This window comes from Tenrec ecaudatus, chromosome X (genome assembly GCF_050624435.1).
Source record: "Tenrec ecaudatus isolate mTenEca1 chromosome X, mTenEca1.hap1, whole genome shotgun sequence".
Lineage (NCBI taxonomy): Eukaryota > Metazoa > Chordata > Mammalia > Afrosoricida > Tenrecidae > Tenrec > Tenrec ecaudatus.
In genome coordinates this window covers 92015529-92031221 of record NC_134548.1, presented here as the reverse complement: position 1 = coordinate 92031221, position 15693 = coordinate 92015529, and the positions used below count along the sequence as shown (strand labels likewise).

The window sequence follows — 15693 nt, the reverse complement described above, 5'->3', positions numbered from 1 at the left end:
CCAACCCACTCACCCTCCACTCTCCCGGCATCGCCCCTCACACCCTTGGTCCTGAAGGTATCATCCACCCTGGATTCCCTGTGCCTCCAGCCCCCATATGCACCATGCACCAGTGTACAACCTCTGCCCTATCCAGCCAAGCAAGGTAGAATTCGGATCATGGTAGTTGGGGGAGGAAGCATCCAGGATCTGGGGGAAAGCATTTCTTATCTATTATCCAACTTTTATGTGAATATGGGGTGTTTGAAGCTACCATTGCTTGAATCAGGTGCATCTTAGTCCTTAAAGTGACATTCTTGCTTTTCAACACTTTAGAAATGTTTTGTGTAGCTGTGTTTGTCTAATGAAATAAGTTGTTTGATTTCTTGATAGTTGCTTCAATGAGCATTTATTTTGGATCCAAGCAAGATCAAATCACATTTATCATGGTGTTGCCTGTTGGTCCACTAGTGAGGATTTGGGATTTCTTTAAGTATATTGTAATCCATACTGAAGAGTACTGTCCTTGATCTTCATGGACAAGTGCCCAAATATTCCTCAGTATCAGCAAGTAAGGTTGTACCAGCTGCATAATGAAGATCGCTAATTAGCCTTCCTCCAATTTTGATGTTGCATTCTTCATATAGTCCAGGTTCTCAGATTATTTGCTTAGTATATGGATTGAATAAACATGATGAAAAGATACGATATTGATGCACACTTTTCTTGATTTTAAACCATGCAGCAGTCTCCTATTCAATTCAAACAATACTGAGCTGGAGTACAGGTTCTGCATGAGTATAGTAAAGTGTTCTGTAATTTCCATTCTTACAAATGTCATAGATTTGTTATATGAGTTATAAGTGAGATTAATTAGATATTATAAGAATCTGACTTTTATCATTTGGTCACAAGGCTACATAATGCATCTATCAAAATCATTTTCACAGCCTATGCTTAAATATCTTAATGATAGCAATGATATAAAAATGGCATGATAGAATTTTGCAAGACAAAACTTATTCCTAGCAAACACTTTTTTAAAATAATATAAACAGTGACTTTACACATAGACTTCACCAGATGAAACACACAAGTATCAAATTGACTACATCTTTGGCAAGAGACAGTGGAGAAGCTCAAAATCATCAGTCAGAATAAGACTTGGGGTTAATTATGGAACACACCAGAATTTTTGCTCATATGCAAGTGCAAGTGAAAGCTGAAGAAGATTAGAAATGAGAACAAAATATAAGTATATTTCATCTTAATTTAGAGACCATAAAAATATTAAATTTGATGTATTAAGCAGAAATGACTGAAAGCCAGAAAAATTGTGAGATGACATCAAGGACTTCATATGTGAAGAAGGCAAAAAGCCATTGTGTTAGTTGGGTAAGCTAGGGAAACAAATCCACAGAATCTCATATGTATAAAAGAGAGTTTTATATAAAGGGTAAATATACAGCTAGAAAGCATCCCAACCCAGTGCTACCCAAGTCCATAAGTCCAACATTAGTAGTCCATATGTCCAACACCAATTTACAAAGTCCTCCTCCAACTCATAAAACAGATGCAATGACACCGACTTCAGGAGGAAAGCTGAATCAGTGAATGTGTAAGCATCTCAGCGCCAGCAAGATTCTCCACACAGCTGCTCCCGCACCCAGGGCTGCATCGGGATAGGTCCATTTGGCTTCTCCTCAGTGATGTTTTGCAGTAAGTGAGCCTTGCCAGCTGAAGCAGGGAACTGGCCAAGGCAGCTGCACCCCGGTCCAACCATCAGAAAGCAAAAGACCGGAGAAGTAGGATTAGAAAGGCGAGGGTTACCGAGCCATTTAGCTCTCTCCCCCTCCTTCAAATACTCCCACATGTGTTTACTGGCCAGATTAGCACAATAAACCTTAACTATTTCAGTCATTGAAAAACTAAAGAAGTGGATTAAGATACAACTACATTAACTTTTAATACTATCATTTGTTTATACTTTTGACCTTAAGCTTGTTCTAGATTTTACTTTATGATTTTCTTTTATTCAATTAGATTAATTGGCACATTTTATTGCTATAAAAACAGAAACATTTATTAAACAGAAATATCAAAATGTGAAGCTGTTGTTTCTCAATATATCTTCCACCTAGATCTATATGCTTCTTTTTCATTTAATCTTTTTAATTGTGAAGTATGTGAAATTTTACAAAGCAGATAATCAGTTTTACATCCAAACTTCATGTACATTTTGTTTCAGCTCTTCAATTGTAATCCTCTCAACTACCATCTCTGACACCATTTTCTCCCTGCAACACTTAATTTTATTATTTCTTCCTTCCTAAACCTCTGAACTTTGTCACTGGGTAAATGCTGCCCTTTTGATCATTTTTGTTTCATTTTGTTTTTTAATTATAACAGTTTTATTGACATATAATATGGGTATTATACAGTTAATAGCCTTACTCTAGACAGCATTGGAAACTGGACTAGTGTAGATATGGTTAGGTTAAAATTTAACACTTTATCATTTGTTCTCTTTTGGAACCATATAAAATTTGTTTCAGTTTTATTATTTTCTGTTATCATTTCAATAGACTTTTCCATGTTTTATTTAATTATTGTTATTGGTTTGTTTTTGTTTATTTGATTTTTTATGTTTTGATGTATATAAAATTTAGGATAGGTAAATCTATAGATACAGTAAGGATGTGAGGGTTGGGCAGAATGGAGAGCTAATAATGAGTGCAAGGAAGAAGAAAATGCTCTAAAAATTTAATGATGATTTCATAATTCTTTTAAACATGTTTAATGTGTTTAGATTGTTGATATACTTTCTATTGTGGTTTTCCATGTTTTATTTTTTATTGTTATAGATGTATTTTGTATGTTTTCTTTACATGAAATCCAGCACAGGTAAATCTAGAGATAGTAACTGGATTAATAGTTTTTAGGGGTATGTGATGGGAAGTTGGGAACAGATGGGAGCTAATAATAATGAATACAAGAATGTAGAAAGGTTCAAAAATGTATTTTGGCAATGACTGCACAATTATTTTTAATTTATTTAAACAATTGAATTGTATGATATACAAGTTATATAGCAATAAAATTGTTAAATGAAAAAAGGAGATGAAAGAAAACAAAATAAATATCACAAGAGATTCTGAAACTTGCTGTTAAATATAAACTACCTAAAGTAAATTAAGAAAATGGTAAAGTAAAAGAGCTGAACAGAGTACTTCAAAGAGCAACTCAAGAAGAAAAGCATTATAATTAAATGTGCAAAGAACTAGATTTAGAAAACAAAAGGGAAGAATACACTCATTTCTCAAGACAAAAGAACTAAAGAAAAAGTTCAAGTCTTGAGTTCCAAAATTAAATAATTCTATGGGAAATATAGTAAACAGTTAAGAAAGCTTCAGAAAGAGATAGAAGGAATACAGAGTCAGTGAAAGAAAAGAGTTGGTCTATGTTCAACTATATTATCAAGAAATAATGGTACTGAGAGATGCAATCCAAACTACACTGAAGGCATTGCTGAGAAACAAATATCCAGAAGTTGGTTGAATATTAAATGAAATGTTTAATAAACACATACATCTATGCCAAGAAATGTGGAACTCAGTCAGCTGGCCAACTGAATAGAAAAGATTTATGTTTTGCACCACACCCCCCCAAGTATGCAGAATTTATCTAACAATATCATTAATTACACACAAAAAATTTTCCTAAAGGTAATTAAAAATCTCTTTTTAGTATATAGGTAATAGCCATCCACAGCCATCAAGCTAGAAATTCAGAAAAAGACTTGGAATGAAGGTTTCTTAGTAATCTAATGTTGCTATAACAGAAATATCACAAAGGGATGGCTTTAACAAGATGAAAGTTATTCTCTCACAGTTTTTCTTTTATTGTTGATTTTAGGTGCCATTGTGTAAGTGTCAACTCATAGAGACCTTATGTACAACAGAATGAAACTCTGCCTAAACCCGTGCCATCCTCACAAATTTTCTTATGTTAGCACCCACAGTTGCAGCCACTGTGGCAATCCATCTCATTGAAGAACCCCCCTTTTGCACTGCCCATTCACTTTACCAAGCATGATGTGCTTCTACAGGAACTGATCTCTCTTGACATGTCCAAAGTATGTAAGAAGAAGTCTCACCATCCTTTTCTGTAAGAAGTGCTGGGGTGAGGGGGTCCCAACACTTGAACAGGTCCTCAGGAGCAACTTCGCAATTGTGGAAAATATTAAAGACAGGCAGACGGACAGCGGGGCACAGGGTCTCCTCGTTATATGTCAGGACTGAGAGAGAGAATGTATTTTCCAATGAGTATGTATAATGGGGCTTACCGATCTTTCATAAGGCATACACATCATAGAGCTAACATATTACAAATTCAATAAGTAATATCATAAGCAATTAAGATAATAAACAAGCAATTAGGTGAGTCAGCAACATGACCAAATGCTAGCTGACCTCGAACCACCCCTGAGCCCTCAGCAGGGGTAGTAATCTGATCAGTTTCAGCAAAAGATGTCAACACAGAGTTTGCCACATTTTAAGGTGGGTTGGCTATTAGAACCTGATTACTTTTATCTCCAGATAACCGTTAGGCATTGTGAAGTAGACAGACACAGGAATGCTTCATCTTAAATGGTAGCCCCATTATGACAGTTATTTTATGAGGAATTATAGAAGGGACTGTGTTCAGTCATTAAAATGCATATTATATTGGGATTTATTTATATCACATAACCGTGAGGGTCTAACTTCACTGGACTCGGCTTCCCACACCTGTAATTATGAGCATGGATGGTTTAGCTACATTACATTCTCTTCCATTACGTCAGTATTACAAAAAGGAGCATTCTGGCTATACTTCTTCCAAAACAAATTTTGTTGGTTATTTTGATAGTCCAGGGTACTTTTAATATTCTTTACCAACACCATAATTTCAAATGCATATTTTTTTCAGTCTTCCTTATTCAATGTTCAACTTTCACATGCATATTAGGCAATTGAAAATGCCATGGTTGGATCAGGCATACATTAGTCTTCAAAGTAACATCCTTGCTTTACAAGAATTTAGAGTCTTTGCATTCGATTTATCATACGCAGTGTCTCCTTTGATCTCATTAACTACTGTTTGCATTGGCATTGATTGTGGATCCAAGCAAGAGGAAATCCTCGACAACTTCAGTCTTCCTTCTGTTTATCATGATGTTACCTAGTGGTCTATATGCTAGTCTAGGTTGACTAGAGAAACAAATTCATAGACATATCATATGTGTATAAGAAAGAGCTTTATATAAAAGAACTATTGTATATTGAGAAAACATCCCAGCCCAGTCCAGATCAAGTTCATACATCCAATATTAGCCCATGTGTCTGATGCTAGTCCATAAATTCCTCTTTAAACTCATGCAGCACATGTAAATGATACAGGAAGATTTGGGGCCAGTGGGTAGAGAGTATTGTGGATACAGTGGCAGTGGCAGCATCTCAATGCTGGTGCGCATCTCCGCATGACTCCTCCAGCGGTCTGAGTGTCTCAACAGCAGGAAAAGGAACGTCAAAAACTGGGGTACAGCTCTCAGTGAACTATTTGTCTCCGTAGTGCCTCCAAATGAAGTCATCGAGCTGCGACCTCTTTGCCAGGCTACTCTCCATCCCTTTGCTCAAGTTCACAGGAGATTATTTAACTGCCACTGTCCAATTGTGCAATTTTATGTTTCTTTACATTGGGTTGTAATACATACTGAAAGAAGCAAACTTAGCCTTCATCAGCAAGTGTCCTAGCAAGCAAAGTTGTGTCATTTGCATACCACAGGTTGTTAATAAGTTTTCTACCAATCCTGATGCCACATTCTTCATGTAATCTAGCTTCTCTGATTATTTCCTCAGCATAGAGATCTCACAGTGTAGGGAACAAGAAATCTGAATTGAGACCTCCAGCTCCAGGGGTAGGTTTTCTTTTTCTATTACCTTTGAAGAAATGCCCATAACTCCTTTCAACATTTGTGGAACCAGCATACCTTGGACATCTACTTGTAAATTTGCATACATCTTTGCCTGACCTAGAAGATTCTCAGTGCAGGGACTGGTTTTTTTTTCTTGGTGGTAGGAGACCCTCTTGATCTCCTTTTGATTGCTTAATTTCTTTTTATCTCAACAGAAGTTGACTCAAAATATAACCTACCGTATATACTCATGTATAAGCCGAGTTTTTCAGCACAAAAAGTATGCTGAAAAACTGGGGTTAGGCTTATACACGGGTCAGTGGTACCCCAAAGAGGTGTAACAACTCGCTCCCCCCCCTTCCCATAACGGAACGAGCGCCCATTATCTCGCAGGTGATTGCCATTTCTCTGCTGTTCACTCAAAGCCCCACTGATACTGCAAGGCTTTGAATGTTTATTTACTCACATCTAAACAATCAGAGCCGTCCTATGACGTGTATCTTTGAATAAGCCTTTTAAAGACATGAATGGATGTCATCTGGTCAAGCCCGGCTAACAAAAGGAGGAAATCTCATGAAGCCTGACATAGAATTAATAGCAAAGTGGGTTCGAGATGCATGGGAAGATATTCCAGAAGACATGGTGCAACGTTCCTTCCAGAAATGTAGTCTTAGTAATGCTGTGGATGGCAGTGAAGACTGTGCTTTGTATGAAAATGACAGCAGTGATGGTGATGACGGCGATCTCAGTGAGGACAGCGTCTATGATGACCTCACACCAGCTGAAGCTCTGCATTGGCATACGGATGATGATGAGGAATCCAGTTTTGAAGGATTTTAAATCTTTACATTTTAGCTTGGTTGCTGATTGAACTCAGGGAATAGTACTCTTAAGGTATCACTGTTGATATCTTATTGTTTTTGTTGAACCTATCCTATTTTCCACTTACTGTGCTGGTTTATTAATGTTAAATGGCTTTTTGTCCTTTTATTTATGTTTTTAATTTAAAATAAACATTTAAATACATTACCCCAATGATGTCTCAATTTTTAGTAATTTTATTTTCATTAGTTTTGATTATTGAAAGTCACCAATAGCTTCTGCATTTTCTACCCTAGGCTTATGCTCGAGTCAATCAGTTTTTCTGGTTTCCCAGGTAATAATTAGGTACCTCAGCTTATACTCAGGTCAGCTTATATTCTAGTATATACGGTAGAACTGTAAATTGTATGGGGCCTCAATAACTGCCTCTAATCCTACCTCATGAGCATCATTGTTGTTGCTGTTCTTGTGAGGTGCCATAGAGCTGGTTTGATCCATAACAACCTATGCACAGCACAATGAAACACTGCCCAGTCTTGGGCCATCCCCATAGTTGTTTATATGCTTGAGCCCATTGTTGCTGCAAATGTGTCAATTCATTACATTGAGGGTCTTCCTCTCTTTTACTGTCCCTCTCCTTTAATAGGCATGGTATCCTTTTTGAGCGACTGGTCTCTCCTGATAACACGTCCCAAATATGTAAGATTAAGTTTTGCCATCTTTGCTACTAAGGAGGTTAGAATTTAAGCACATAGGATAATTAGATCAGGTTTTAAAAAGCATAATAACTATATCATATTGAGATTCATGATCTTAATAAATTAATACATATGTGGGGATATAATTCAATCCGTAACAGAGGGATAGCATTTTTAAAGACATTGTTTGAGTATTAATACAAATATCATTTCATGCCATAGTTCAATCACATCAAGTACTGTTGTACAATAGCTAATATCAAACTCTTTCATTGATGCCAGATAACTGAATGTAGAGGTTACCCAAAAGAGGTTTACCTGTGTTTTGTGAACTATTCAAAACCATTTGACTATGAATTGTAAAATGTATAGATAGCATTGCAATCATGGAAATCTCAAGCCACTAAATTGTGTTCCTATGGAATCTGTACATAGACCAAGAGACAATCATTTGAACAGAACAGAACAAGAGGGTATTTTGTAGTTTAAACCAGGAAATGTGTACTTAGGGTTGTATCATTCACCATATTTATTCAATCTATATGATGAAGAAATAATCTGAGAAAGTAGACTACAAGAATGAAGATTAAGAGAAGACTCATAAATAACCTAGACTGGGAAGACCACACAACCATGTGTGCTGAAACTGGGGAAGATTTGAAGCACTTACTGAAGAAGAAAGGTAATAGCTCATAGCATGGATTACAATGCAACATAATTAATAAATCCTCACAATTGGTCCAATAAGCAATATATGGTAATTATGTGTAGTGGAAAAAAGTGATATGATCAGGAATTTAAATTTTCACACCCAAATTCAATGCCCATGGATGCAGCAGTCAATAAATGAAATGATAAATTGCACTGGGAAAATTGGCTGCAAAAGATCTCTTTATAGTGTTAAAAAGCAAAGATATCACCCTTAGGACTAACTTGTAGCTGACCTAAGGTAGGGCATTTTCAACCACCTCACATATGTGGACAATAAATAAGTAAGACGAGACTAGTTAAAGACTTTAAATTGTGGTGTTGGTGAAGACTATTGGATATATCAAGGATTCCCAGAAGATTGAAGAAATCTTTGTTGGAAGAAGTACAGACAAAATGCTTCTTAGAAAGAAGGATGGCAAGACTTTGTCTCATACATTTTTGGTATATTACTTTGAGAAGGGCATAGTCCTTGGGAAAGTAGAGGCTCAGCAAACAAATGAACAAAAATAATCAAAAAGGTCCTCAGGAGTAGGGATCCACACAGTGGTTGTCACAATGTGCTCAACAGGAAAGAATTGTGAAGACTGTGCAAGACCTGGCACTGTTCCCTGCGTAAAGCAGGGTTCCCATGAGTCAGAGCTGACTGCATAGCTCTTTAGAAAAATAAATGTGACTTTGCCATATGAAATGAATCGTGCTGAGTACCTTTGTCACTATTGAAATTCACTATCTTATTTTCATTAAGAAAAAGTACATATTTTTTTTTTGCATGGCTCTTTTCAGTTTATTGCACAAAGGAGTTACACTAGTCCCAGTTAAAAGTGAACCCCAAATGGTTACATCATACAAGCTGTGAGGTAGTAACTTGTGACTAGGGACAGAGGGAAGTTTTCTACTCATTGCAAGGAAATCCTCACTTAAGCTTCCGTGAGCCACAAGCACTTAAAACCCATGACCCTTCAGCTGGTCGTCCTTAGCCAGTCCAATCTCTACACAGAACTGGCATATGTTCTTGTGCTGGTCCCCCTGGAGCTGAATCACTTCTCCATATTCTGGATGCTCAATCGCAGTACCATTGCTGGCAAATGTCTTCTTACAGGCTGTCACTAGCTTCTTTTTGTCGTCGTCCTCAGCGATCCCTTGGACAGTGGTCAGGGTCTTCCTGCCGTTGCGCTGTTGAATTCTTATATGGATATGATCCTCTGTCCCCGCAGGCAGCAAGTCATCACCCTGACTTGCATCAGAAAAGGGGTCGAAAGAGTGGAGGTTCTGGATAGCGGACATACGATATGATTGCTTTTTCTCGGTGGAAATGGCCTGCGGAAGGCGGCGGCTGGAGAAGGCGGGCAACGGGGACGGAGCGTCGGGAAGCAAGGGGGCTCGAGGGGGAGGCTGCTGAGTCCTCGGCGGCGGCTCAGTGACTGGGAAATAGTATATATTTTCAACTGTATTCTAAGTGTCCTATAACATAAAACTTGGTTATAAGAGTGGTATGATCAAGAATTCTTCCATACTGAATAGAATGTGACTTCAGATAGAGATGCTTTCTCTTTGAGTTTATTCCTGGTAACATGCCCAGGAAAATTGGGGTAGGGTGAGGATAAGCATTAGGATATTTCATCGCTCAACACAAAAAATGTCTAATGTGCACAATTTTCTCCTAAAATTACTATGAAAAATATTATATTATTTAAGATGATGTGCTTGAAATATAGAAATCCCATACTTTATATGTCCATTGTATATGGCTCAATAGAAAAGATACATGCTAAGAAAAATTCTGATCCCAAATCATCTATTTAAAAGTGTCATCTGATATATATATATATATATGAGTTAGTGCTACTAGGGTTATAGAAAAATTTAGATTAAATAAATTGGCCTGTCATTAATGGAGGAAATACACACACACATAGGCAAGTATCCAGACAATAAAAAATACTCTAAGAACTGATAGGTGATTAAATGATTTATAAGGTAGCACATTGTTTTTGGATTGTTGGATTCTAACTGGTCTTATTAAGAATAAATTTCATAAAGATATCTGAACAATTTTCTCTACTTGTAATGAATAGCTCAGGATACTAAAAGATACACTAACACAAATTGATAAAATGAAACATAGACCATAAAGAAATTTCTCTCTTTCCAAACTCTTTTATAGTTAGACTTCTAAATATTTAGGTGATATCATCATGTCTGATCTCAAATAATGATAAATAAGCATACACTGCTAGGAGATAGATGATGATGGACTATCACACTACAGTGCTACAAATACCATACCATCTTAGTCATAAATCAAGGAACACTTGATCTTTTGTGACTTTGTGAATAGTCACAGGTATTTTTCCTACTAACAAGGTAGAACGTTCAAAGCCAATAAAATAATAGGAAACCTCAGTCAGATTTCTATTCACCAAACTGTGTTCTATTTGTTTTCCTCATTTCAATACTTTTGTTCCTTTTCTATTTTCAACTTCCCAGGTCTTTTATATTGCTTGAAGAATATATGTCTATCAAGACTACAATAATGTGTAAAACAGATTGGCATAAATCAAAGGCTTCCTAGAGTGAAAAATATAACTTCAAGGTAATCTATACCAACAGTACTCCTGTTGGTGACCTTAGAAATGAATCCACTTCAACTTTTTGTCATATTACACTTTATCTTAACCAATTATTAATTTCTATTCTTTTGAGAACATAGGATCTTGGTGTTTTTTGTGTTGTTTTCCCTAACAATGTTTATCTCAGATAAGATCAATACAGTTTTGAAAAGGCAATTTGTTCTGGCAAGTCTCAATTGAATTAAGAGCATAAGGATTGTAGGAAGTTCAACATGACATAATTGAATTACATATATCAAATACATTTTTCTTTTTAATTTAAATTCCTGTTGCAAATAACTTCAAGCACAGGTTATTTTCTAAAGCCTATTGTGAATGCTATGATTCCAGTGTTCTATAAATCTAAATGATGTATATATTGGCTGTATAATATGAATTAAGCATTTCAAAATCACATTTTAATAGGTCTAGAATCCTGCCCCACTAGCATACTTGAAATATTTGTAAAGCTCCCTAAATAATCTCTCTGCCTTTCCCTCCAGTCTACCCAGTATTATATTAATAGTGATATCTTACTAAAGAGCAGTTTTCCCCCCACATTCCACACATATACAAAAATGTCTATAAAATAAAGTTCAAAACTCTTAATGTGGTATGAGCACATCCTTCCATAATCTGTCCCCAACATCTTTACTGACAGAGGTGCTATTCTTTCAAATCGTATATCTGCTGCCCTAACCAAACCGAACCATCTCTATACCATACACACTCCATACTCGCTAATCTTTACATTTTGCTTATTTGTCTATTTTGTATGGTGCAGTCATTTCCCCATCTTGCCATTTGTCGTCTAACCAGATTTAAGAAACCATTTAAATACTACCAACTCCAACACGCTCTCTTCAATTAGAAGAAATTTGATTATTTCATCATTGATATCAAACAGCACACTGTCTTTTTTATTCAATTGATCACCCTGTGTTATAGTGTCACCTGTGTCTTTATGTCATGATCATCTCCCTAAAGCTTACCTAACAAATAAAAGGGAGAATGTGAAATGTGTAATACTACCTAGAGGTTTTAGGATATTTGAACAAATTTTCTATTTATATATATATATATGTCTATGTATATATACATAAAATATGATATTACATATACATATGCAGACACATATACATATGTTATATATCTAAATATTTCCCCATGACTAATGATGGAGTATCTATAGCCTCTCAAGAGAAAATTACATAATAAATGAGAAGCTACCTGTTATCAAATTACAAAGCATTTACATCCAAAGACCTAAAAAGGCAGCAGACTTACCAGTTAACATTTTTCCACTGACCTGAGATTTCTTTTTCTTTTCTTTCTTTTCATTTCAGCTATTTGCTTCTGAAAATTGCTTTTTTTAAAAAAAATTCTTTTTTTAGTCACAAAGTAATTATTCAATTTAACCAGTCTTTGATTACAAACAGCAGAGTCACTACTGCAATCTTTTTTTTTCCTCTCTTTTTATTCAGTAGAGATGCAAAGTAGTAGCTCACAGGCTCTGTCTGGTAGCAGTGCTGAGATTGATGGCACCCACCATCTCCTCCAGAGGAAAGCCGCCTTCCCAGCATGTGTGCACTGGGCTCGCTTTTCTTAGCCCTTTGCCGAGCCTCCACTGAGCCAATTCCTCCCATTTCTCATCCCCTCCATACAGTCATTCGCAGTCCCATGGCTGAAGCCAGGGGCTGGCTCAATCTATCCAGACACTGAGGTATGTTTCACCTCTGTTGCTGCTCAGTCCTCAATGAGGCAATTTGGCCCAAAGAGGGGCTCTATCCCCTAGAACACACCCACCTGCTAGACTCTACTCTAGGTCAGACCCTCCACACCAGTGGTTCTCTACCTTCCTCATGCCTCGACCCTTTCATACAGTTCCTCATGTTGTGGGGACCCTCCGACCAGAACATCATTTTCGTTGCTACTTCGTCACTGTCATTTTGCTAGTGTTATGAATTGTGTGACCCATGTGAAGGGGTCGTTTGAACCCCCAAAGGGGTCGCAACCCACAGGTTGAGAACCATTGCTCTAGACTCTAGACTTTCATATTCTAGAAGATCAGGGCCTCAGGTTACAGAGCCGACGTTTGGGGCTTGGAGTCTGGAGTCTTTTCCATATTTGGCCTGCAGAGTTCTGAATTCAGAGGGAATGGGTATGGTGAGAGAAGACCTTGGCAGACAGTGACCTCCTTGGGGACCTTTGATTAATTAGTCATACCCAAGCATGATGTTCCCTAGAGATCTGACTAGCTTCACTGAGGGGCACTTCAGGGGACCAGGGCCACAGGACAAGACTACCAGCTGCCTTCTTTCCCGCTTCCCTTCCTGGCAACCCCACTGCTGCCTCCAAAGGTTTCTGTATGCGAAGTTGCTGGGCCTACTGACTGAACTCCGGAGCATGAACAGCGCATACGGGTACCAAATTCAGCACATCCAGGGGCCGTCCACCATGATGCCACTGCTGCAGGAGATTTACAGCTGAGGCCAGCTCACGTCCTTCCCCAGCCCACTTGGGATCCACTGCACTGGGAAAGGAATGGGGCCAGGAGTTGGGACCAACTAAAGGGAGACCCAGTGGCTACAATGAAGGACTTAAGCAATAACTGCCTCTTCATGCTGTTGTGGGGGGATGGGGAGTGACCATGGAGACAAAGTCAGTCTCTGGAAGCACAGGAGAGGGAGAGAAGGCCTGTCGCAGAGCTTCCAGAGAAAGCTTCTGGGCTTTTGAAGCCAAAGAGTTAACCCGTTCAACCCTTCTTTTCAAGTCTTGGGAGGCTTTGGGCTAGAAAAAAGTAAGGGAAGCTAACCCCATGCTGAATTTTCTGCTCCGAAGAGCAAGAGACCTGGCAATTTTATCCAAAGGGCGGGGGGGGGGGGCGGGGGGAATGAAAGGGAAACTTGTGCAGATGTACCCCTAATCTTTCCCTTTTAGTCCAAAGCCCCAAGAGCCTGAGGAAGATGAGAGTGGCACTGGTGGGAGACGTGGGAGCCTCAAACCACTGCCTCATCAGCTGCTCCTGTCAGCAGCTCCAGTTCCGAGGAGGGAATGGCCCTGTCCCCACTCTGGGGTGCCCAGCGAGATGGGCTCTGGAGGGGGGCCTCGTCTTTGGCCTCAGGGCACCTGACTCCTAGGTGGAAGCTGCTGTGGGGCCCCAGGGACAACCTCAGCCCACAGTGATGCTGAAGCCACAATGGAATCTGTTCCGCCAGTGATTGAGGGATGCTCCGAGGGCTAGGGTGACGGGCAAGGGGGGCATCTTCTTTTCCAGGACAGCACCCACACACCAGTTACTATCCACCAAGCCTCGAAAGACCATGTTGGCCTGGGGCAGAGTGAGGTGGTAACCAAAGGAGAAGGTCGTGAGGTGGTAACCAAAGGAGAAGGTCGTGTCCCGCAGCCTTGTGTTTGCCTCAAATTCCACTCCAACCTGAACCTGTTCATTTGCTTTGTGGTGATAACTTGCGTGGGCCCCGCCTGACCCTACATTCAGTGTAGCTTCCCAGTGTACAGCTGAGTACTTCCCAGCCAGGGTCAGGATGGCTCCCTCTTCACCGGGCTGCCGATGGTACACTAGCTCTCCCCGCAGGACAAGCCGGTGGGGGAGGCTCTGCAGGAAGTGAGCAACCATGATCACGGACTCCCCAATCAAGTCAGGATTCCCTAGGGTCAGAGTGGCTGTGTAGTCGTCTCCCCGATCCTCACCGTCAAATTGCCAAGTCAGGAACTTGGCCTTCTGCGTCTGGAAGACAGCCTTAGCGCGAAGCCGCTCTGCCAAGAGGAGCAGGACCTGGGCGTTGAGGCTGCCACTGCTGTCCATGTCCCCGAACACCGTGGGGAACACCTCACTGGGGCTAAGATGACAGTCCCCGGCATAGACGGCGTGGAGGTGATAGCCCGGCAAGCCCAAGGCACTCCTATGCACAGTGTGTGCCACCTGCAAATGGCTGCTCAGAACCTTGTTGACAACGAGCTTCACGCCTTCCATCTGGGCTGGAAATAAGTCTTTGCAGAGCCGGTGCAGTTCATTGAAGCTCCAGGGTTGGGCAGAGGCTCCTCCAGGCGGGGGCTCCGGCGGGGCATGGCCCCCATGGGTGCCAGGCCCAATGTGTTCCCCATTTCAGCCCACAGGATGGGGGAGGGGCCGGGGCTGGCCTGGGAAAGGATGCTATTGCTCTCTCGACCCCCCACGGGCCCCACCCCCCATCTTCAGGCTCCCCATTCCCAGCCACTTCCACATGGTGGGGCGCTGGACCTGAATAGTAAGAGGAGAGGGCACCGATGGAGAGATGAACCCCATGCACACACCGGTCCAGCTGATCCTCACCCCCACCTGTCACCTCTAGTCCTAGCCGCTGTCACAGACGTCACCCAGCTTCCCAGTTTTTCTGCTCTGCATTCCCGGTTCGCCAGGCCCGGCTTTTTTTTTTTTTAGTCACAAAGTAATTATGCAATTTAACCAGTCTTTGATTACAAATATCAGAGTCGCTACTGCAATCTTAATACCCAGTGATTGTCTCTAGAAGAAAAATGTAGAAATTTAATTTTTTTTACCTCCCAAAGAGGTTGTAATCACAAGCTCACTTTAATAGATGTTTGACTAAGGTCATAAGCCTAGGAAATGGAAAGCTGAAGATGAAAGAAAAGAAAAGGCTTTAGCTTTTGATCTCAACCCAACCCACTAGGGATTGTTTAGCTTTTTATATAACAATTCAGTTTTAAGTGATAAATTGCTGAATGAATTGCCTTCTTCTTGAAGTTTCATAGCTCTTTATTATTATCTCAGTATTAGCAAAGTTTCATGTAACAGATTCCTATTTTCTCTTTTTGAAACAGGTGCTGCAGTAATAGATGTATGTTTTCTCTCTCAGTAACGCTTTCATATGATATCTGTGGTAGATTTAAAAATATA

At 39.6% G+C, this 15693-nt stretch overlaps 1 protein-coding gene and 1 pseudogene across 1 annotated transcript in view; both read right to left on the bottom strand.

Annotated features, from left to right (window-relative positions):
• Window positions 1–15693, bottom strand: part of DACH2 (dachshund family transcription factor 2) — a 792597-nt gene that overhangs the window by 250664 nt on the left and 526240 nt on the right. The window lies entirely within an intron of this gene.
• On the bottom strand, window positions 13851–14900 carry LOC142434266 (mitochondrial import receptor subunit TOM40B pseudogene; annotated as a pseudogene).